The 26,208-nt window shown below is 38.1% G+C and overlaps 1 protein-coding gene across 4 annotated transcripts in view; it reads right to left on the bottom strand.

Annotated features, from left to right (window-relative positions):
- Positions 1–26,208, bottom strand: part of LOC127432000 (disks large-associated protein 1-like) — a 195,432-nt gene that overhangs the window by 142,057 nt on the left and 27,167 nt on the right. The window contains exon 2 of one of the 4 annotated variants that reach the window (XM_051682716.1): positions 2,416–2,526. The exons of the other annotated variants lie outside the window; for them this stretch is intronic. The gene's annotated coding sequence lies outside the window, so the exon portion shown is untranslated. The remainder of the gene's footprint in view (positions 1–2,415; positions 2,527–26,208) is intronic. 4 annotated transcript variants of the gene reach the window in all.

Below are 26,208 nucleotides of genomic sequence, written 5' to 3'. Positions count from 1 at the left end.
AGGCACTGCTGATACAGTTCTACTCAGCAGTCATTGAGTCTGTCCTCTGCACTTCAATAACTGTCTGGTTTGGTTCAGCTATGAAATCAGATATCAGAAGACTACAAAGGACAGTTCGGACTGCTGAGAGGATTATTGGTTGCCCCCTGCCCTCCCTTCAAGGACTATACACTTCCAGAGTGAGGAAAAAGGCTGGAAAAATCACTCTGGACCCCACTCACCCTGCCCACTACCTTTTTGAACTGTTGCCTTGTGGCCGACACTTCAGAGCTCTGAGCACCAGAACCGTCAGGCACAGGAAAAGTTTTTTTCCCTCAGGCTATCCATCAAATGAACAGTTAAAACTGCCCCATTGAGCAATAATTATGTGCAATTCACAGTCTAGTCTTTCTATATTTATCCAACACATCCAACCTCTTCTGCCATTACATTCCCTTGCAGATCTGTATTTAGATTTGCACTACGTATGTGTATGTGTGTGTGTGTGTGTGTGTGTGTGTGTATATATATATATATATATATATATATATATATATATATATATATATATATATATATAGTCTTATTGTGTATTCTATATATACATTATTTTCTATTCAAATTGTTTTTTTATTCATTTTTTTTTTTATTTATTTTTTTATTGTTATCTCTGTCTTGTTGCTGTTTTGTATTGTTGTACACTGGAAGCTCCTGTCACCAAGACAAATTCCTTGTATGTGTAAGCATACTTGGCAATAAAGCTCATTCTGATTCTTTTTTTTTCTTTCTTTTTTTTAATTATTATTCTGAGCATGGAGAAGCTCTGTCAGTGACGTCACTTTACAGCCCAGTGAAAATGTGTTGCATAATGAAACTCATGACCCAAGATTTCCAGCGCACGAGAGCACTTTAGGAGTTTTCAGTGAAGATCATAATAAGTATACAGTTTAATGTTGAGCGGTTGCTGCATCAGGTGCTTTAAAAAAAGTGATTGTGCCGTTTGATGCGCTTAAGAGTTGTTTCTCTCCTGCACAAGACTTATATTTTACTGCTATTTTCTGTTTTATAATATGTACATGTTATGAATTCAAAATCCTGCGCGTCTCCGTTAAACTTCACTGAGCAAACAAACGCGCGCATCCGCGTCAATCAAACCGATTGCAATGGAGAACGGTAGCGAAGTCACTTTGATTAAACTCGTGTAACATCATATCGCGCTTCAGTTTCAATGTAATCAATCGTGCAGCTTATGGATGTCATGGTCATGTGTGCCGGTTTTTGAAGTGTTTTAGATAGTTTCACATCATGTAGCAGCATGTAATGCAATGAGACTTTTCAGCGCGAGAGTGAATCTGCACTGCATTTACAGATGATTGTACTATGTTAAACTGTATATAATGCTAAATATAATGTATAATAATGCTAAGGGTCCTGATATTTGATAATCCAGATAGTGCCAAATGTAATGTCTGATTTCACCAATAAATTTATACCATGGCACACATTATTTTACTGGATAAGCATACACATATTTTTGAAAAGAATATTGTAGAGACATGTAATCAGTGACAATACTATTTTAAAGCCTACAATATTAATTTAAAATACTTAAAATGTTTGTAATCAAACATATTACAAACCTATATATCTAACATATACATTTTTCTGCTGGGCAGAATTATTAATAGGCCTATTACTATTCTGGTGTCACCATTGCCCTTTGCTGGGCTGATGTTTTGCCCCACTCCCTCCATCCCCAATTGATCATTTTACTCTTTAATGAACAATGCTTTTTGTTCTACAAAGTTTTACAAGAAATGAATAGAACTGTTTTGCATATGTACTGAAAGTAATAATAATAATAATAATAATAATACATTCAAACTTAACTTTTCATGATTCAGGCTTTGTTCAAAGTTTTGTTAGAGTATAGAATCATGTATTCAGTAATGTAAAAATGTGGCTTTTTTATGTTTCATCACTGTCATTTCCATCACAGGTTGCTGTAAAACACAATACATAATAATTTGAGATGTGGAGGAAATTACTGTGGAAATGATCATGATGTTTTAGAAATATGAGAAAAGACAGAGTGCTTCAGTGATGCACAGATAGACATTATTAGTGGACAAATTAAATAAACTAGTGAGTGTAAAGAGTGCTTTACAGTAACAGCGTTCATTTTCTAAAAGTACACATGGCCAAAAGTGTCCATAGTTGAAGCAACACCCATAAAAAACATCAGCAGACATCCTTATATATATATAAATGTATGTGATGTATGCCCTTTCTGTCTGCCCTGTGTCTCTTTCACCTCATCTCGCTCCCCCTCCACAACAAACTGACCCATATCTAGAACGGTCAGCATCCGTGAGGATTATGGGTGATAAGCATCCACACACACGCAGAAACAAATGAACATGCATACACACTCACGTTTGGCTGATTGTCTGTGGTGTGCCCTTTAAAAGAGGATTAAAGTGTCCGTGAAAAGGCAGTGAATTATCGACAAAAAGGGACTGGATTTAGGCTTCAGGCCAACAGGAGCTAAACAGGAAAGAGGGATAGAGAAAGGTCATCCAGGACCAGAAAGCAGCTCATGGCACTGGGTATATTTTTTAATTTTTCTGGGGTTTTCACAAGCCCTCCGAGTGATGAGCACAATTACACCATTCATGAAATTGTTCCTGATGTATCAGCAGCCACCAGTCACTTGGGTGAACACCTATAATCATAGTAACTCAGGGAGAGTACAATTCAATTGTAGTCTTCAGGGTTCGACTGCTCCGAGGCAGCATGTGCACTTGTGTGGAACACAGCTATCCCAAAATGCCCTTAAATACTAAACACTAAAATTCTGAGTTCAAAAACTACATTTATGCATTTGGCAGACACTTTTATCCAAAGCAACTTACAGCGCACTTATTACAGGGACAATCCTCCTGGAGCAACTTGGAGTTAAGTGCCTTGTTCAAGGACACAATGGTGGTGTCTGTGGGGATGAAACCAGCAACCATCTGCTTACCAGTTTTGTGCTTTATACCACCACGGCACCACCACTACAAGATATTTAAACCAGGGGGCTTAAACAAGGGTAACTCAACTGGAAGGAACTCATCAAAAAAGGAAATGTTTTGAAGAATGTTGCCTGTGCTGCTCTTTTCCATATTAAATAAAAGTGAATAGAAATTGAGGCTGTCAGTCCTTAACATTCTGCCTAATACCTCCTCTTGAGTTCCATGGAAAAATGAAAGTAAAATATAAAATAAAAATAATTTAAGCATCATGAAGTATGTAAATACATTAAAGAAATATAATACAAGTTAAGCTCAATCAACAGCACTTGTGGCATAATATTGATTACCAATTTGTAATTTAATATAGACTCCTTGGATATAGAATATAGAAAACCTGGTTCACTTGCATCTTAAATGTCATACTGTAACCACGATTTTTAAATGAACGAGGGACAGGTCAAAATGTTTTGTGGTAATCAACAATATGCTACTAATGCTGTCGATTGAGCTTAAGTTGTATTGAACCTAGTATATTTCTTTTAATATGATACTTTACAGTAGGGATGCTCCGATCAGGATTTTTACAGCCGATATCGGTCACCGATCTTCTTGTCACCTGATGTCACTATTAATTGAATTTTTCTCTTCCCAGTAAAATCACTTTGCCTAGTTTTTGCTGACAAAAAAAAAGTAAAAAAATAAAAGTTTAAAAGGCTTATTAAAAAAACACTTTTTTAAAAATAGGCTTTAAATCAAGTATAGGCTAACAAAATATATTCTAGATTAAGTTAGATTAAGGTGCAACTAAACTAAGTGTGACATTTTAGATTATTGATTCACTGTCTGTAATGAGCGATAGTGAGACAAACAGACCCAAGAGCAGAGGAACAGTTCAAAGGATTTATTAACGACAAATATGGGCAGTCACTGGGTTGTGGAATGTCGAAGATCCCAGCACCGGCTGCAGCAGCAGGAAGCAATCTCCGATAGCGTGCGCACCATGGCCGCGCAAGGAGAAATCTGTGAAGAGTGTGTTCGTAGGATGAGTGTGCGTTATGGAAGTCAGGAACAGATTCGTAGAATCCTCCATTGAAGCTTAGTGAGGAGTGCAGAACAACAGCCAGCAGAGATGGGCGATTTTAACTCTTGACACGTGGGCAGAGATGATGTATCCTCCGTGGAAGACCAGCTGACATGCAGCAAAACTGGAAGGCAACCACACACCCGACATGTGGGCAACCAACAGATACACGCGACAGGACCTACTAGGCAGAGAGAGTGAGGTTAGTACTCAACATCAAACAACAATCCAGCAAAGATACTGAGAACACGACAGGCTTAAGAAGGGAGTGAATTAGAGGAGAACAGGTGTTGCTCGGCACGCTAACCAGTGGCATGATCAGTGTTCCCCCGGGAACAATAAATGCTTCCATGGAAAACACCGATCATGCGTGCCGGCCGCGCCTGCAAGACATGAGGGAGAGAAAATGACAAAACAAACAAAACAAACGGCGAACTCACCGGAGTCATGACATTGTCATTATATCATATAATTATTATTATTCCTCATTTTATTTTTGCATTATAATTTACTTCATTATATTGTGATATCTTAATATTGTATAAAGAATTATTATATTTATAAATTCCTTCCCTACCTTTTCATTTGGTTAGATGATTGTATTAATAGTTCATTTTTCACTTGTTGCTGCTTGAACTTTAATGAGGGGAACTTGTGCTCTCTCTCATGAGGGCAAGTGATCAAAGGAAAGCAGAGAAACAGCACATGTTTCTGGACTCTACAGGTGCTACTATTGTTAATGCCGTTTAATCGTGAGATTCTTAAGATGTTTTAATTACACCACATCTTGTAATTTGCGTTATTACTGAGATGCCTATGACCGGTAGAGACTGAGAAGCTGCCTCTGTTATGGATCAACTGGAGATCATGTTACCTGGGGATGTGCGCGTGCCTGTGAATAATTTTACTTTCCTTTTCCGCAGATTCGTTCAATGTGAATTGTCAATAAGTACAGAAAAGACGTTTTGCACATTATAAAAAATCTTGGTATCATTATTAAACCGAAGCATTTCATCGATGTCTGTTCTAATGAATTTGACAGTTGAAGAGTGATTTGAACGGTTTCACACGGTAACTGGGGGCCAGATGTATAAACGTTACAATTTTCCACGCACATATCGGGATTTATAAAAAATTAACTTAACGTAAATATGTGCGCACCGTACGGACACTGCGTACACACTCTTTTACTGGTGTGTGTGAACTGGCGACTCCAGCTGGACAAATGATGAACTGAACAGACTGATTATAAACACTGATTTTCATTTAATTCACATTTAGAATAAAAAAGTATGTAGTTAAGCACTTGAAACAAAAGTAATTGTTATCAAGCCAATAGTAGGCTATATTATTTTTATGTAACTAATTGAAAAGGCATTCAAATTTAAGCTATAACAGAGAAATATTGGTTTGGGATGTGCTGCATTTGGAGAACTTTCTCGTGTCATCATAGAGAAGGAACATACAGTAACTAAAATGACAGCGAAGATTTCTTAATTTGAGATATTTTCTGTTCTATTACAATCATGTACTGATATAAGAACAGCATTTGAATAAAAATTATCTGTAATGCGATGCGTATTTGACTATGACTGGCGTGAAATGGCTCGGTAAAATGGACAGTAGCTATAATACAGGCACTGTTAGCCACATTCAGTAGTCGAACGGACCATTGGAGAGACATGTCTCATTAGAAACATTATTGTACAGCTGCAAACAGGTGTGCTGCCTGCTCCACTTTATCCCGACCCTCATCGCAATGAAACCCCCGTTCTAGTCTAATAAAAACATTATGAAAAGCACATTTGCTGTTCAGCTGTTTGTATTTTAATTTTATGTAAAATACCAGTCAAATATAAAATCTTAGTAAACCGATGATATCAGACAATGCTGCACAAAGAATTGTAATAATTTTTGTTTTGTTTCCAGTACTAAATATTTAACTTCTCAATAAAAACACCCTTAAAACGATTTAAAAGTTTTTTTTTTTCTAAGAAGCAAAATTGCTTAGGTTTCATTTATGTCTGCAAAGATAAAAAAAAAATTGCCAAGGGATGTTCAAGATATATTCTTTGAAAACAAGTTAATATCTTAATAAATAATGTTTCTTCATGGTGCACCATCTAATCTTTGGGCACATGTGACATCTACAGTCTTATCTCTTATAATACAGTTTCTCATACCGTTAAATGCAGTAATCACGTGTCTGGATGGTGAAATACATATGGTAATTGTATGCAGATGAGGTTATGCATACTAAAAACAGGCACTGTACACTCCATATATGGTTATTTTGGGGAGGAGTCGGGGTGGAGAATGAATCATGTGCATGTACGCACAATCTTCCGCTAGCTGTGATTTATTAAGGGAACTATGTGCAGGTTCTGGCAAAATCTGACTTTTGTGCTTACGCACACTTTTAGGAAGAAATCTAAGCAGTTTTACACATGAGGCCCCTGGTTTCCCATGTTAAAGTGGGACATTGGTTTGAATGGGAACTGACGATTACACTTGTCAAGAGCAGTAAATCGCAAGTTGAATTCTTTTATATGCAACACTAAAGCATAATAGGCTGATGTGTTTCAATAATATAATTTCAATTGTGAATTATTTTCTTTATAATGAATAATGGCTTAAATAATCATGATAGTTTGAGTAACTTTCTCCTGCTATTGAAAATGAACAAGATGCTCTACTAGCTGGGACACTGGTTCAGTGGTAAATTATGCTAGTACAAAACTTGGTGCCCTGGGTTCAAATCCTGGCTCATTAAGTGAAATTGTATCTTTGCTGCAGGTTATAATGTACTTTTAATAGGTCTATTGAGAACTATTTTGTAAAACACAGACAAAATGTATTATATTGTTTTAAAAAAATCTATCAAAATTGCAACCGAATCTGACAGCCAGTAATCACATTATAACCTACTGAATTTTCTGATAATGGTTGAATTACTGAGAAGTAAATTATGATCTGCGTCGTTTATAGTTTACAGGCTTTTTTTTTTTTTAAATGTCAAACAATTTTATGATTTAAGATAAAATGTTAAGATCTTAATATTTTGCCAAACAAACGAAATCATTGTTTCTGAAGAACTTTCTCAGAGTATCATTTATCATTGGTCAGTTTGGCCTTTGTACATGCTCTCCAGTCTCCACACACAAAAACAATTTGCACTTCTGAAAGATCATCTTTTGGCAGTGTCATGGGTAATCATAAATATACGTCATTACTATGCACAGAACCTTTGAAAAGTAAAGGATATTATTATATCAAATTATTTACATTTGAAGATGTTTACAGGGTAGTGGAACCCGGGTCTATTAGTGTGGTTTCGAACATGCTACTGCTAGACCAACCGGTCTTTCTATCATTTGCAAACAATCATTTTCTTAAACTTATAAAACTAATATTATTTTTTGGATAAATGGAAGTAATTTAAGAGTATATGCCTAATATTGACACATTTCAGCCTATGATGCTTTAGTTTTGCAAATTAAAGATTTCTGCTCTTGACAAGTTTAATCACTAGTTCCCATTCAAACCAATGTCCCACGTTAACATGGGAAACCAGACATTACCCTGTGAAACCACTAAAATCGCTCTTAAAAGTTTGTCAAATTTATTGGAACAGATATTGATGAAACAAAGCAGGTTAATTATGATACCAAAATTTTTTTTTTACAATGTGCAAAACGTCTTTTCTTTACTCATTAACAATTCACATTGAACGAATCTGCTGAAAAGGCAAGAAAATTCACATGCACGCACACATCCACAGTTAATATGATCCCCAGTTGATCCACAACACCGCCACGAATGATAAAAAGGACCGTTTCACAGCTTGCGCTGTTTTACCTTTGCTTGTTGCATGTGAAACGTCACATTAATCATAACACAGAAGCGTTTTTGATACAGATGTGAATGCACCATACCTCTCCCACTGCATCATTCATTATTGCCAGTATTTCTCACACTCCGATAGCCATGACGGTGCTGCTCAAGTCTTAAAGGAGCCATGCATCCTTTGCGACATTAATGATCGGTTTATGCAATCGGTCAAATTACAAATACGATCGAGTCATAGCACGTGAATATCGGCCGATACCGATCGGTGGCCGATCGATCGGAACATCACTACTATACAGTATGTATGTTTTCATAGGCCAGGCAGATTCAGTTGTATACAATATGTAATATTCTAAATTAAACTATTATAGGATATATGTCAGGATCAAAAAGGATCAAAAGAACATGGTACACTGTGAATAGGCTTAGCTTACTGTCGAGTAAGCAAAAAGAGGGCTCAGGTGAAATTTGCAAGTGAAAATGAAGGGTGTTTTCCCAGAACTTCCATGTGAATTTGTTTGGCAGGCACCAAGCTGGGTAACTTAAGAGTAAAGACATATATTGCAAATAATGATGTATTAAGTAATATTAATCACATTTATGATATTAATAAAGGGGCAAAATATCATTAATTGTGCTTGCAAATTATCACTAATACAGTAATACTATTTAACACTATTAAGTATAACATTTCGATGTGTAATTTGTCCTGAACTGTTGTTTCTATGGATGTTATTGAGACCTAAAATTGTGTGACTTGTTTAAGAGTGTCATGTTCTGTCTCCCTCATGTTTTCCATGGACTCTTATTTTGAAGTTTCCCCCTGGACTCCATTTCCCATAGAGCACTGCTCTCATCACTACCAGCTGTTCCTGATTATCCATTCCCTCATTACCTCCTTTGTGTATTTATACCCTCCTGTTATGTTTATTCATGGTCAGTTATTGTCCGTGTAAGCTTGTGTTATTTTGTTGATTTCGTTTTTTGGCAAACCACGTTGTTGTATATTGTCTTCATCTTCTTCATTAAAGCCTGCATATAGATACATCGCCTCTCTCGCCTCTCCTTCTTCATCTTCACTACCACAACCGGTGACAGAAGAACTGACCAACAAGGATGTATCTAGCGGCTGTACAGATCATCCTCCTCGAACAGGGGGAGCGTCCAGTTGAGGATCACATTCGTGAGTTTCTCCATCTAGTGAATTTGGTGCACTATGATGACCATGCTCTGGTGAATTTCTTCTGGGCTGGTCTGAGTAGTGCACTGAAGGAGCTGATGCCTCCGACAGGTCCTCACTGGACGCTCGCCGACTACATTGAGGAGGCTCTGAAACTTAGTGGCTCACCATTCTCTGTGGGTAAGGAGGATGAGGACCTTGAATCTCCTCCCACAATGGACGCCCTCCAGCCTTCTATGGCTCCTCCCTCGTTGCCTTCCATGGTGAACGAGCCAGTGCCCATGCCTGCCATGGTTAATGAGCCAGTACCCATGCCCTGCCACGGTTAATGAGCCAGTGCCCATGCCTGCCATGGTTACCATCCCAGAGCCAGAGCCTGTAGCCTCGACCGTCCCAGAGCCAGAGCCTGTAGCCTCGACCGTCCCAGAGCCTGTAGCCTCATCCATCCCAGAATCAGAGCCTGTAGCCCCATCTGTCCCAGACCCAGCTCTCGCCAAGTTGGTAGACCTGGACTTTATTCCCACCCTGATTCCCATCCTGACTACCCTTCACCCTCTGCTGGTTCCAGCCAGCATATTGGACACTCTGGTTCCATCCTGTGCCATATCCCCTCCTCTTCCGCTGGCTCCACTTAAGACATTTGCTCCTCTTCCTCTTCCCTCTGTTCAGCCGGTTCCCCTCAAGTCACGGGCCCGACCATCGGCCCAGTTGACTCCACAGATAAGGGGATCTGCCTACCCTCCAACTCTGCCTTCGCCCTCCGAACCCTGGACTCCGCCTTGGCCCTCCGATCCCTCTTCATCACCTTGGCTCTACGTCCCCTTGTCTCCACTGTGGGCCGTCAGCCTATCGGCATCACCGGGGACCCTCGTCCCTCCAGCTCCGCCTTGGTCCTCATGCCCACCAGCTCTGCCTCCGTCCTCCGATCCCCCGGCTCTGCCCTGGTCCTTCGAGCCTTCGGCTACGCTCCGGGCACTAGGATCCCCAGTTCCGCCCCTCAAGCCTCTCACGGCTCCACCTTCCATGACTCCGCCTTCCCTGGCTCCGCATTCCATGGCTCTGCCCCTCGAGCCTTCCATGGCTCTGCCTCCAGAGTCTTCCACGGCTCCGCCTTCCATGGCTCTGCCTCCAGAGTCTTCCACGGCCCGGCCTTCCATGGCTCTGCCCCAGAGTCTTCCACGGCTCCGCCTTACATGGCTCCGTCCCCAGAGTGTTCCCTGGCTCCACCTCCCCTGGCTCTGCCTTCTATGGCTCCGCCTCCTTTGACTCCGTCCCTCGAGTTTCCATGGTCCACCTTCCTTGGCTCCGCCTCTCATGACTCAGTCTCCCAGGCCTCCTGATCCTGTCTCTGCTCTGTGGCCTCCTCCCAGGCCTCCTGATCCTGTCTCTGCTCTGTGGCCTCCTCCCAGGCCTCCTGACTCTGTCCCAGCCCTGAGGCTGCCCCCCCAGGCCTCCTGACTCTGTCCCAGCCCTGAGGCCGCCCCCCAGGCCTCCTGACTCTGTCCCAGCCCTGAGGCCGCCCCCCCCAGGCCTCCTGACTCTGTCCCAGCCCTGAGGCTGCCCCCCAGGCCTGCTGACTCCACCCCTGTTCTGTGGTCACCTGTTTTCTCCTACCCCTCTCCATCTTTAGGCGCCAGGAGTCACCTTGTAAAGGGGGGGGGGGTAATGTCACGTTCTGTCTCCCTCATGTTTACCATGGACTCTTATTTTGTAGTTTCCCCCTGGACTCCATTTCCCATAGAACGCTGCCCTCATCACTACCAGCTGTTCCTGATTATCCATTCCCTCATTACTTCCTCTGTGGATTTCTTGTCCGTGTAAGCTTGTGTTATTTTGTTGATTTCGTTTTTTGGCACACCACGTTGTTGTATATTGTCTTCATCTTCTTCATTAAAGCCTGCATATAGATACATTGCCTCTCTCGCCTCTCCTTCATCATCCTCTCCACCACAACTTGGGACAAAGAGAGGGGTTCGCAAGCCAAAATTCCACAGGCTAAATAGAGACATTTCAATGGGAATCTGTATGATTGTGAATTTTGAACGATGGACTTCCTGTGGCGAAGAATTTCCCCTCGTGGATTTTGCATGAACTTCAAGTTTGGTTAACTTTGACAGGCGAATTCGCCTCGTTGACCAATAGGAATTTGTTTGGTTTGGCAGTGACCTCTGTGTGGGCAGTGCTTCGTACACAGCTACACTGAATATTCACAATGGACAAGGAAATAATTTTAGCGGTGAGTTTCTTTTAAACTTAACTCTCACAGAGTACAAAGAGCAGCATTAAAAGAAATGCTGCTTGGCAACTGACCCTTTACTAAGCTCCGCCCCCCTTAGTTATGGTTGATTAATTAATATGGTTGCTTGGGTTAACAAGCTATGCAGAACTTCCTATAGGAATGAACAGGAGATTGCCGTGAACGGCACGGTTTTTGGCAAAATATTCTCATAAATGGAATGGATAATATTATTACGTGGGTTGGAATGAATAGTGACATTGTAAAGCATGTTTATCTTTAGTTTAATATAAAATAAATTGTTAAATTACACACTAATTTGATTGACAACTTTGGAGAATGTGAATCAGGATAATCAGAATTGAGGATAATCACAGTCACATAAAAAGAGAAAAGCATAATTTGATGGCGATTACACACCTGATAACATTAGAGTAAGTGAACAGAACTGCTAATTACATCTCATAACACACTTACTATGATGCTGTGAACTCTTTATTTACTATATCACCTTTATTAAGACCTGAATCAATACATAAATGAATTAATGTTAAGTTATTAGCTTTAATTTACCTTGGAGCAAATATAGGTTTCCTTGCTGATTATGTTTCCTTGCTGTTATACATGTTCATTTGGGAATGAGGGCTGACACAGTTTAATCCATAGCATGCTCTTCTCAAGATTTATTTAAATATTTTTTTTTAAAAAGAAAGAAAAAGCCCTGTGTGTATCCTTGCTGGGTACGTTGTGCCAATATTACAAGTTAAAAAAAAAAAATTTAGGATCATTTTGATAAAATTTAGCTAAAACTACTCAAAAACACATCACTCCTGTATGCTCTCATTTGAAAATAGTAAACGTGTGTCAGAGAAATGGCAGAAACCAACAGTTGCTAAGACAGGATTGGTCAGAAATGCTTTTATGGCGGGGCTTAACGAAGAATTAGTTTTTTGCTGGTTTCACATACGCTCGGCTCATGCCCATGCCTTCTTTGCCCCGGCGGAATTTCGCCAAGCAAAGGTAAATGTGACCATGCCTTTACAATGAAAAAAGAACCACGCCATATCTAGGGAACAGAATATCATAGAAACCAGAGAGTGGGCTCTTTTGACTTGGGCCAGTAAGCGACCACCCAGAATCCAGTTTGGCATGGTCAAGCACCAGTCACATTTACTTCATAAAATGAGCAAAACTTGTTAAGGCCGAAGCACTGAAAGTGTGGAGACCCTATTGTTCTTCTAAGGACTATTAGGGGCCAATCACTGAAAGTGCAGAGACCCTATTGTTCTTCTAAGGATTATTATAAGGGGGCCAAGCAGCGAAGCTGCTGGAACCCTACTGTAATTTTACTGATTGTCTTCTTTTTCTTATTCGTCTTTTTTGTTCTGCCCTAAAAGTGTCTGGGCGTCAGAGGCCGTAAGTCATGGAGACACGAAACTTGGCAAGATTGTCCCAAATCCCCCTCACTACTCAGGTGCATAAACACACACCCATCTGACCCTAGGTGGCGCTGTGTTTTGGCTCATATTACTGCACCTGTAAGGGCTAGAATCAAAATTCTTTTTTCCTCTGATTCCTTTTTTTTTAATGCATTTGGCAGACGCTTTTATCCAAAGCGACTTACAGTGCCCTTATTACAGGGACAATCTCCCTGGAGCAATCTGGAGTTAAGTGCCTTGCTCAAGGACACAATGGTGGTGGCTGTGGGGATTAAACCAACAACCTTTGGCTTACCAGTTCAGTGCTTTAGTCCACTACGCCATTCCTTGATTCAAACCCTACAAAATGTATATCCGATTTCATTTCCATCTATAACTGTTTTCCTACTTTTTCAAACTCCTCCTAGACCGTTAGTCCGATCAACATGCAATTTGGCATACATCATCTACAGACCCTCCTGACAAAATTGTATAAAAAAAATGTTAATACGTGAAATCGTTTTAATCGGTTTAACACAATTTGAGTAATTAATCAACATCTACTCATCGCAAACTCCAAATGTAATCAATCTTGGCGCACATAGTCAACAGGACGTTTAGAAGACATCAGCAAAGTTCCATACCATTCCACCCCTAGGAGGCACTACAACAAAAAAATAACTTTGCAGACATTTGAGCAACAAAGTTCAAATTAAATATGCATCTTCTTTGGTTCAAATGCTAACATATTCTTAAAAATTAAATTTGAAAAATTAACATAAATGGCTGCCACTGGCTAATAACATTTCAGCACCTTATAACTCGTATTGGGAATGGATGAGGGTTATGGAAATTACTACACAAGCAGGGTGTCAACTCAAAGCCAAGTCAAAGATTTTGTGTCAATCGGCCACACAGTGGCAGTATAATTAGCTAATTCACGTTTTTCCTCATAACTCTGGAACCATATAGGCTACAATAAAAATTTGTAGCTTCTTTGAATCCACCAGTGCCCCACATTGATATGGTCACATGGATTTTCATTCCCGCAAGAAAACGTTTTTTATCACAAATATATTTTTGAAAAACCTACTTTTTCGAAGTCGTCCTAAGCCGTTTTCCCAAATTCACACGAAACTTGGCATACATAATCTACAGACCCTCCTGACAAAAAGTAATCAAAAGAACTTTGATACGTCGAATCGTTCCGAAGATGTAAGCAAATATATTTTGGGGCGTGGCTTACAATGACATATTAGGTTGTATCTTGTGAGTGCAATTTTCAAACGTAACAAAACTTTGTACACATAGACAAGAGAAAACTCTAAGGTTACATGCTGAGTTTCGTCCATTTTTGAAGCTAGGGGGTGCTATAACTTAAGAAAATCCTAATTGTGCAACTGTGCTCAAAGCAGTTGAATTAACTCCAGAACCGTATATGATATAAAAACTAAAAAAAAATGTATTTCTGTGAATCCATTAGTGCCTCCAAATCATTTGGTTACATGAATTTCCAATTTTCACAAAAAAAACGTACCATTTTGATTTGATTGAAAAACCTACTTTTTCAAACTTGTCCAAGGCTGTTTGCCCGATTCACATGAAACTTCGTACACATTATCTACAGACATTCCTGACAAAATGTTATCAAAAGAATTTTGATTTGTCAAATCGTTCAGAAGATATTAGCCGTTAGCTTTTTGCATGTGGCCTGTTATGACTAATTGACCCATATCTTGTGAGCACAATTTTTAAACTTAACAAAACTTAATATTCATGCACAAAAGAAGATTTTGGGGTAACATGCAAAATTTTCATCAATTTGGCAGTGATATAACAGGAAAAAATAGCTATTTTTACAACTGCATATTTAAGCAGTTAGAAATATGGAGATTGACAGGCTGTTTTACTGTTTGTCCACCAGAGGGAGCCACAAGACAACAAATTGTAAATATCTGATTCCACAGAAATTCTAACATACTGTATTTTGCCACAGCCCCTGTAAATCATATAATCTTTTGAAGTCCATTATGCACCGCTGTCTGGCTGTCATTAAATTGTTGCAGGGATTACATAATGGTTAAACATTCCGTGCATCTTAATTCTGCAAATTTGTATCATGCTTAGTGATTTAACACAGATTTAACATTTAAATCTCAGTTATGATTAACTTTAAACTTGCAGCTGAGGTCATGTAAATATTAAATTGACCTACAGTTAAACATTGATAACTTTGTAAGAGAACAGTGAATATGCCATCAGCCCTCTGAAAAACATTTATCATATTATTTATATTTATTATGGCCCGAACATCTTTGGCCATCAGCTGCAATGTATGATTTCCAATCCAGGGTACAAGAGCGATGGCTTATCTTGGTGTCGGCATGATTACCACTTCCCTGTACGCAGGGACATGGGACAAAGATGGTTCTCTCGAGAAGAAATGAGAATTTCAGTGTTAATTCGGCACTTCATGAGAGCAGTTACAAGTGAGAGGTGATCGTCACTTGTAATTGCAACAACATTTTTTTAAGCTCTTAACTATGTTTCTGTTTCTTAACTAAGTCTCACGTACCTCAAGTGCACATACTTATCTCTGTTCATTTCAAATTGGACATCTTAGGAAAGTAAAGATAACTTGACATTTTTTTTAAGTCACAGTCATCATGTTTAAACTCTCTGTGGATTCAGTGAAGAATTTGCTAGAATGACTCAAAATGGCAACTGTTTGTGAGTATTTCTGAACAATTCATTAAATGAACTAAAGATTAATACATTCGTAAACCGGACTGATGTGTTTATCATTGCATGCACACATCAAATAATAATAATTAAAAAAGGGTTATGTTTTATATCAGCGGTCACCAATAGCGGACCACAGTCAGGGTCCAGACCTCGGCTGGGTTCCATTCGGACCGTGAGACATAATGACATCGGCTGACCCATCTCTCCGTTTCTGCACTTCAGGTGATCAGCGCGACAAAACAATGGAGCTGTGTATAGCACAAGCACATGGGCATAGATATCACTGATCTTTGTATCCTCGAATATTTTCTCTGTTACAGAACACGCTTCATTTATACCCTTTTGCGCTCCGTGCGCGTTGCTAGACGTGGCGCCGCGTGCAGATTTGTAGACATGGTTATTTTAATGACAGTAGGCAGTAGCAGTAAGCAGCAATATAGATACTGGCATCTTTCGCTAAAACACACTGCAGAAAACAAGAATGAAGCAAAGTGAACTTCATGTGTCTGAAATGAAACCGACCATTCAGCTAAACCAGGTTTGTGACAGGTCAATGTGCTTCCAGGACACCTTTAAACAGTTATGTTTTTTTTATGTCCAAAATGGCCTTTACTATGATCAGCATGTTTAAAATCTTTCACAAACTGATTCTTTTGTGAAAATTAATTAAAGATATCATCATCTCTGGCATAGATGGCTAGGGAAAAACAATCAGAAACTTTATATTACTAGTAGTATAGTGGAGTTCTTATGAGAATGTTTCCATTATTTGATATTTATATTCCATTTATAGTCCTACTTAACTTTAGCTAACAATATTTTAAGCTTTACTATTGTGATGTACATTATTTGTTGTTAACAGATTTTTACTTTATGGAAAACATAAAAACGGTACATTCAGACTTTTACATTTTTTCCACATTTTCTCTCGGGGTATACCACTGAACCCCTATAATGTATCTTTCTTTAATCACAAGGCCTGCTATGCCCCTTAGGTATCTAAAAATATTCAAACACAAATACTGGAATGCTGTTATGCAGCTTCAAAACAAACAGTTGATTTTATATTTTAATATTCATATCAAAGTGCACTCGGTTCATGAACTTATTGAAATATTTGAATCTTTTGGTAGAATATTCCCCAAACCCCACTACTTTGGCTTTGTCTCTGAGGCCCCAATGCCATAATCCTTGCCTAATTTCGAAGAAACTGTTTTGGCTTTATGATTTTTTTTTTCTATTACAACGTACTATTGCTGCAACTTGTACATTTATAATAACTATTTCATAAAACTGATCAAGCATTTCTTATGTCATTTCATAGCTACAGTATACTGATTACTGACAGCATGTAAGTTATTGTCCGGACCTTTGCTGGGAAGGAAATGTAGAGACCGGGTCTCTTGGAACTTTAATTGAATACCCCTGGTTTATATAAAAAAAGTTAATATTTATTGCACCAATAGATTAAATATAATGTGCATGCTATAATATCCATGTTTAAATAGAGCAGGGTCATAGAATGACAAACAATCTTTTAGTAGCGAGTATAAGCAATTATACACGGGATCTAGTATTCGGAGGCACCTCTGCTAGTCATGCTCATTCATGAAAACTATTTTGCATATTGCAAAGTCAGGGTTAGGGTTGCATATTGCATTGCAGGACTGTTTTGCAGAACACACTGCAAGAGTTAAATGTTTTATATTTTCGCATATGTCATTGGCTAAGTTTTGAAGCAGATCCTATCCATCTGATCTCATCAGAGTCGACGGCCATTAGAGCTGAGCAAAGTTGTGTGGGGGGCATGCAAGGGGGGCTCTGTAGCACCCCCATTTTCACCTATAGTCACGAAAATTGGTACATACATAGTTATCATGAAGCCGAACAACTTTCATACTTACAGTCATTAGTTCCACCCAACAAGAAATCAGCCATTTTTGATTTTCTGAAAATCGCAGGGTCTGAACTTTTAAATACTCCTCCTAGAGGATTCATGTAACTGGCACCAAATTTGTACAACTTCATGCCAACACATTGTAGATGCTAATTTGCGAACAGATTTTTTATATTTTGAACAGTGTCGCCATGGCACAACAATAAATTTATGGCAAAAAACGGAAAACAGGAAGTGCCTTACATCTTCTGTGTGCATTGTCTGATTTTGATGAAAATTCAGCTGTATGTTTGGTAATGAGGGCTGATCACATTGATGTGGCTATTATGGGTCACGGTCATAGTGCCACCAACTGGCAGCAGGAAGTATGGCACTTTTAACAGACTCTGAAATAGCCCTCTTGTGTTTACATGAATTGCTTCAAAATTCTTCACTGACACCGCTGATGTAAAATTGTAAAGGAATATTTGATATCTTAAATACTGTTGCCATGGCAACGCATTATTATTATTCCTTTCTTCCTATATTTGGGTGTTTTTGAGGCACTTGGCATGCTTAAAATTTCATGAAATTTTGCACACACATCAGAGTTGTCGACCATTAGGGCTGGGGAAAAGTTGCAAGGGGGGTTGGGCAGGGGGGCTCTGTTGCACCAGAGCCCCCCTAAAAAATCAAACATTTTAAAAGAGAACAAAACATCTCGGTTGTTTAAGCCAATGAGCATTATGCTGTGTTGTCAGCAAGCCATTTCCCATCATGCCTGCAGTTCGCACAGCTCGGAAAAAGCAACTGCACCGCCTGCCTGCAACAACTGCGGCCACCTCGCTCTCGCAGGAGTATATTTGACATACGTAGTCATGATATCACAGCAAGTTGGACAGGTTTCAAACTGGCATGCACCTGTCGGTGATCACCGGTGATCGGTTCTGCGCAGAACTTGCTCATCTCAAACCAGCCTAATGAAATGCTTGCTTTTTTTCTTCAATCATTGGATTGGATCATAAGCAGAGAACAAGAAACATAAGCAGCCTACTGTCGCTCACATGTCGCATGTTTTAAAAATGATCTCTTTAAACATTTAAAAATATGTTTTTCACTCTAATGTTCTAATTGCAAAATAGTCTGCAGATGATGAAATTTGAGTTTTTAAGTTTTTTTTTGTATGTGAACACTGATGAAGTTTTTGATACAGTTGAAGTCAGAAGTTTACATACACTTGCCCCCTATTTTCGATGTTTTGGATAAAATGGTTGAGTCCATTTTTATCAGTGGACCTCACATTAGGCTCGTTTGAGATGTCAAATGCCTCGCCTTGAAAGTAGACATGAGCAGGTTGGTGCAGTCAGGGGAGGAGTAAAATATGAGCTGTCAAGTCAGACAGTTCTCACTTCTCATAGTGGATCAGCCGCTACGAGATCAAAGGCAGGTATTGCGTGATTCACATTCAAGAGCTTTGTTGTTAATAAAGTGGATGCAATTTAAATTCTGTTTCTTTTAAATGAAAATAAATCTGATGAACAAAACACTCAATATACCTGTCATTTAATTCAACCCATAAGATGTTTCTTTCCATATATTTTTTGTTTAATAAAGACACGTATTTTAGATATTTCAGAAATATGATACCAATCAAATCTCTTTAAACATTTTAAAATATGTTTTTCACTGTAATGTTCTAATTGCAAAATAGTCTGCAGATGATGAAATTTGAGTTTTTACGGGGGCTTTTTTCCAAGTATGTGAACATTGATGAAGTTTTTGATACAGCTGAAGTCAGAAGTTTACATACACTTAGGTTGAAGTCATTAAAACTCATTTTTTAACCACTCTGCAGATTTAATATTAGCAAACTATAGTTTTGGCAAGTCATTATGGACAGCTACTTTGTGCATGACACAAGTAATTTTTACAACAATTGTTTACAGACAGATTGTTTCACTTTTAATTGACTATATCACAGTTCCAATGGGTCAAAATATTGTGGACCACCACAAGCCTGGTTCATCCTTGGGAGCAATTTCCAAATGCCTGAAGGTACCACATTCATCTGTACAAACAATAGTACGCAAGTATAAACACCATGGGACCATGCAGCCATCATACCGCTCAGGAAGGAGAAGCATTCTGTCTCATAGAGATGAACGTAGTTTGGTGCGAAAAGTGCAAATCAAACCCAGAACAACAGCAAAGGACCTTGTGAAGATTCTGGAGGAAACAGGCAAACAAGTATCTATATCCACAGTAAAATGAGTCCAATATTGACATAACCTGAAAGGCTGTTCAGCAAGGAAGAAGCCACTGCTCCAAAACCACCATAAAAAAGCTAGACTGCAGTTTGCAAGTGCACATGGGGACAAAGAAATTTCCTCTGGTCACACCTGGACACCGTTTTTCTTGGTTGTTGGCAGTTAGCGTGTTCCAAGCTTCTTAGAAATTCGCCACAGTTCTTTTATCTATTTAGGCTGTCTCAATTGCTTCTGTCTCTTTATGTAATCTCAGACTGACATGATGTTCAGTGGGGGGCTTTGTGGGGGCCATGACATCTGTTGCAGGGCTCCCTGTTCTTCTATTCTAATCTTTTCTATTTCCAAAAGTAATGTTTGGGAGTCTAACGTTTATATTTCCTATTGACTCACTAAAGCTGAAGATATAAATAACCATCTTAAGATAAATGCTTTTGTGAAACATCTTATGTGCCTAAGACTTTTGCACAGTACTGTATAGTTCTCATCAAGCCATCCAACTTTCATAATTATAGTCATTAGGTCCGCCCAAAAGGAAGTCGGTCATTTTGGATTTTTTAAATATTGCAACTCTGAACTTTTAAATACTCCTGCTAGGTGATTCATGAGACTGTCACCACATTTAGACAACATTATGCCAAGATATTGAAGATGCTAAATTGTGAACAGATTTTGATGTATTGAATGGTGTTGCCATGGCGAGGCATTAAATTAATGGTGAAAATGGGAAACATGAAGTGTCTCGTATCTTCTGTGTGCAATGTGTGATTTAGATCAAAATTGATATGTATGTTTAGTCTTGGGGGCTAATCACATGGATTTTATTATTTTGGGTCACGGTCGTAGTGCCACCACCTGGCAGCAGGAAGTGTGGCTCTTACAACAGACTTTAAAATAGCCCTTTTTTATTTACTCAAATTGCTTCAAAATTGTTTAGAATAATGTCAAATGCTAAATGCATGTGTCCACCTTGCATTGTTTTCCGAAAGCCACCGGGTGGAAATGGACCAGTTGTGCTTGGGCCTGTCATCGCTGCTTGCAGCTATATTATTAATATTGTCTTTGCTGTGTTTGATATAGACAAATGAAAACATACCCTCACTAATATTTCGAAAGGAAGCATCTGTCAAGCCAGAGGCCTTGTTGCTAAAAAAGATGCCATGGGACACAGTGTGAAAAATACACACAGATGCTTACAAATTCACACACACAAACAAATACACGCATTCAAACAAACAGATCAAAGTAGTTCTGTGCTAACTCTAATAGTATTCTGTTCACATGCTGTATAATATATAGACATTAATATTCAGAATACACACTCCTCTGTTTATGATCCTCTGTCTCACACTCTCTTAAAACATGCCCACACGCACACTGTCATAGTTCACATATGGCTTCTCTGATGTGCATGGGCAAACACAGACACACACACAAATACAAAGACACACAATGGTTTGCAACTGTGTTTAGCAAATTTAGGGCTAGAGCACTCCAATGTAAATCAGGGCACATCAGCATGACGTTTGCACATCTACAGCATGAAAATGAGATGTGGCTGCACCATACACACACACACACACACGTATAGTGATGCAAATCCTCTGGTCTTTATGTAGTAATACATGTCAGTTCATATGAGTGTATGACAGGTGGCAGTACATATAAGAGAGACAGAGATCAAGCGATATAAACACAGGATGTTTATTAAATTTTATATATATAGTATATAGCAGCAGTAGAAAGACGACAGGAGAGGATGGGATATATATATATATATATATATATATATATATATATATATATACAGCTATGTTTCAAGGAGCACAATACTTGTTGACCCCTCTCCAAACATAGCGCTTATGGTCGTCACTCCAAATTACAGTGTGCCAGAAGCTGTGAGACATGTCAAGGTGTTGTCGGGCATATTGTAACTGGGCTTTTGTTTTAGAATAGAATTGTGGCATTGTCTTCTTTCTGGCAACTCGACCATGCAGCTCATTTTTGTTCAAGTATCGTCGTATTGTGCTCCTTGAAACAACCACACCGTCTTTTTCCAGAGCAGCCTGTATTTCTCCTGAGGTTACCTGTGGATTTTTCTTTGTATCCTGAACAATTCTTCTGGCAGTTGTGGCTGAAATCTTTCTTGGTCTACCTGACCGTGGCTTGGTATCAAGAGATCCCCGAATTTTCCACTTCTTAATAAGTGATTGAACAGTACTGACTGGCATTTTCAAGGCTTTAGATATCTTTTTATATCCTTTTCCATCTTTATAAAGTTCCATTACCTTGTTACACAGGTCTTTTGACAGTTCTTTTCTGCTCCCCATGGCTCAGTATCTAGTCTGCTCAGTGCATCCATGTGAGAGCAAACAAACTCATTGACTATTTATACACAAACACTAATTGCAATTTAAAAAGCCACAGGTGTGGGAAATTAACCTTTAATTGCCATTTAAACCTGTGTGTGTCACCTTGTGTGTCTGTAACAAGGCCAAACATTCAATGGTATGTAAACTTTTGATCAGGGCCATTTGGGTGATTTCTGTTACCATCATGATTTAAAAAGGAGCCAAACAACTATGTGATAATAAATGGCTTCATATGATCACTATCCCTAAATAAAAGACAGTTTTTTTGCATGATCAGTCATATTTTCAAAATCAATGCCAAAATTTCACAATTTCTGCCAGGGTATGCAAACTTTTGAGCACAACTGTATATACTGTATATATATATATATATATATATATATATATATATATATATATATATATATATATATATATCACATAAACCACTTGTTCCCAGAGCCTTGCAGTATCCCCATAGGATCACTCACTACATAACCACCAATACATATCTTTTGCAGTAGATCACTACAGTATAAACAATCAGTCATTATCCAATCAAACGCTTCCATTTAGAATGCACGCAGATGGGTTGAAGATGACACACAGTTGAACTCTCTCACTTAAAAAATAGGAGCATACATAAGAGTGTACTTAGGAAAGAAGTTAAAATAATATGAGGCAGGAGAATTCCAAGTTAATTAAGGTTTAATTTTAGTCGATTAGCCTGAGAGGAGATATACCCTGAGTATGAACCATTAGCAAAAACAGGAGAGCAAGTACAAGGAATGGTGGGGGATTAGCCAGAGGGAGAGTGAAAAGTAGTACAAGGACAAAATACATGCAAGCATATGGAGGCATATCGCTGACTAAATTCAAGAAAGATGAAAAATATTCCTGATGCAATGACTGTCTAGTGGGGCATGAACATGTATTTTCAAATTCACAATCAATTTAGCTAAATTCACATAATGGGAATTAATGAAAATGCAATTTCAATTATCTTAATTGTGAGTGTACATGCATTTAAGCAAAATTACATTTAAAGGGATAGTTCACCCAAAAATGAAAATTCTCTCATCATTTACTCACACACATGCCATCTCAGATATGTATGACTTTATTACTTTTACTGAACACAAACAAAGATTTTTAGAAAAATATCACAGCTCTGTAGTCCATACAATGCAAGTGAATGGTTACCAGGACTTTGAAGGTCCAAAAAGCAAATAAAGGCAGCATAAAAAGTAAATCATAAGACTCCAGTGATTAAATCCATATCTTCAGAAGCGAAATTATATGAAAAATGATTTGAAACATTGTACGGACCTACAGAGCTGAGATATTCTTGTAAAAACCTTTGTTTGAGTTCAGCAGAAGAAAGAATGTCATACACATCTAGGGAGGCATGAAGGTAAGTTAATGATGAGATAATTTGTATACTTTTTGGGTGAACTATCCCTTTAAGTTATGATTTTGCTAAACTTGTTGCACTGACAAATTAAAAATATCCATCCAGTTTTAGTAAAACATGTTAATTTTGATTTTGCAAATCATGAAACATTTAAATTAATGTTTTAATTCAACGTAAAATCTAGTATAGGAAATAATGTCAAATTACATTTTGTACCAAATGATGCACATATGGATATGTAAGGGTACATATAAATTTAAATACAGCAATACATTTCCATTTTGCAGTTACATTTAAAATTGTCACCTAAATATGCTTCCATACTGGCATGCATACATTCAACAATAAGCAGCAGTGCGTGTGTCCGTCTGTGGGTGGGTGTAGGGTTAAACTTTGTAACCCCTATGGCTCACACATACCCTAAAGTTTAGGGTATGTGTGAGCCATTACATATATGTATAGGGCTTAAACGCATACAATCCTCAACAAAACACATCTGGGGCTGATGGATTAGAAACTTTAAGACACATACATTCAAAAACCAATGGGTTATTAGGGAACATGTGTAAATGGATAAATGACTCGCACACAGACCCACACACATGCCATTAAAGGGTTAAAACTATGAGCCCCTCTTACAGCTAAATCAGTTAGCATGATCCAATGAGTGGTGTGTGTTTCTTTGCACATGTGTGTGTGCATGTGTATATTTGCTTGCAGTCATTCGTGGATACCTGTATATAAGCCCTCAATCAATAAACACAAACAATGTTATTGAGAGCCAGTTGGTAATGCCATTTACCACACATTAGTGGTTTCTGAGCCCATATCCCAGAGGGCATCTTGTCTATGCATCGTATTAAAGAGCTTAAGACATCCAAATTTATGAAAGTAATTGCCATATCTCATCACAGTGACAGCACCATACACCATAGCAGCAGCCCCTGCTTTAAAAGCTTCTCATGATTTTAAAGGTGAAGTGTATGTCTTTGAATTGCAAAAATCTTTTTTTCTAAGCGAGATTCTTACAAAACCAGTCAAGAAAATGTCCTGGTCATATTTAACCCCAAATCAATACATAAGATAAATATTAAATTATATTTTGCATAAAGAAAATGAAGCTTACATTTTATGGAGGGCCAATTTATTTAAAATTAAATAATGAAATAAAACATTTAAATAAATCATTAAATACATATTAACATTGTTATATAAAACTAAAATAAATAAATTAAACACTAAATCACTAAATAAATAAATAAATTAGCACTAGTTTGCATCCATTTCCCTATAGCATTATCTTTGGGTTGATTTTTCATTTAAAGAGCACCTATTATGGTTTTTCAAATATTACCTTTCATATAGTGTGTTATATAGCTGTTTGTGAATGTAAAAAAGTCTTTAAAGTTTCAAAAATCAAAGTGCACGACAAATGGAGTTATTGACTCCCAAAATAAAGAACCAATTCTGAACACCTGAAACGAGTCGTTAATAATTCCAGACTTACTTCCTGTACTAACCTACATAATTTGGTAACAAAAAACCCACCTCTGGTCTTCATTGGCTGCTCGCGAACAGCTTTGACCCACCCTCAAACACTACACTAAGCGGTAGACCAATCACAACAGACTGGGACATCTGACCAATCAGAGCAGAGTATGCTCTCTGAAAGGAGGAGTTTAGAATGAATCCTTCAGAACAGATCATTGAATGAGTCGTTTTTGACACTGGGAAAAAAAGGTAATGCTGCAATTTAAATTATGAGCAAATTAAAGTGTTTTTTGACCTTGGATGCATGTAAATCTATTGTACGAGACCTTTAAAACAAAATTAGGCACGTTTAAAAACCATAATAGGTGCTCTTTAAACACTAAATCACTAGATAAATAAATAAAATAGCACTAGTTTGCATCCATTTCCATTTAGCATTATCTTTGGGTTGATTTTTCATTTAAACATGAGCTTTGTGTCTTTTCATTTACAGGGTTATGGTTATTGGCACGTCAGTCAACTACACGTCACCTTTCAAAATCTATTTCTTTGTACTTTAGTGAGTTTAGGTAAGTTTTTCACATCACAACTATGGATGAGCTTGATACAATACAAGATTTCTTACTAACACTTGCAGATGAAGTTGCCAACCAAAATGCTGACAATCACTTAATTTTAACCTATTTAGAAAATGTTGAATTAAATAAATTACAGCAAAATTACTGTAATATTGGCTTAGGTGTTGATTCTGTGAGAGAAGGTCATTATGGAAAAGGACGTCTTACTTTGAAAGGTGACGCCCACTGTTGTTGAGTGACGACATATAACGACCATATTTTTTTCAGAGAATTTTGCCATAAATGCGTGTAACTGTCATGAAAATAATGTCACAATGTAAAAAATCTTAATGGCCCTAAATACACATTTTATCTATGCAAAATAAAAAAAATTATTTGTTTCTTTTAATTTTGGGATAAAATGGGACAAGGAAATTTTCTTGATACGTTTTGTAAGAATCACCCAAATGTGCAGTTTTCCCAAACACCACTACTACCGGCACCCCAACTGCCTTTGTTTAAAATAACAGGTAGTCCTGCCCAAAACTCAACCCAATAGTTGAGCCAGAAGTGAACATGTCAGAGTTTTGAAAGCACCGCAGAGACAATGTTTACACTCTTGCAAAAATTTATCTTAAGCATGCTGATTACTAAAGATAACAAGTGGAAAGGTTAGAAACCTTTGAAAAGGCTAGAAACACTCTGTGTGTATGTATGTGTTTGTATGATTCAGTGTGCAACATTTATGAG

This window comes from Myxocyprinus asiaticus, chromosome 41 (genome assembly GCF_019703515.2).
Source record: "Myxocyprinus asiaticus isolate MX2 ecotype Aquarium Trade chromosome 41, UBuf_Myxa_2, whole genome shotgun sequence".
NCBI classification, from domain to species: domain Eukaryota; kingdom Metazoa; phylum Chordata; class Actinopteri; order Cypriniformes; family Catostomidae; genus Myxocyprinus; species Myxocyprinus asiaticus.
Note: the sequence above shows the minus strand (reverse complement) of the source record. Positions and strands in the feature narration are given on the sequence as shown.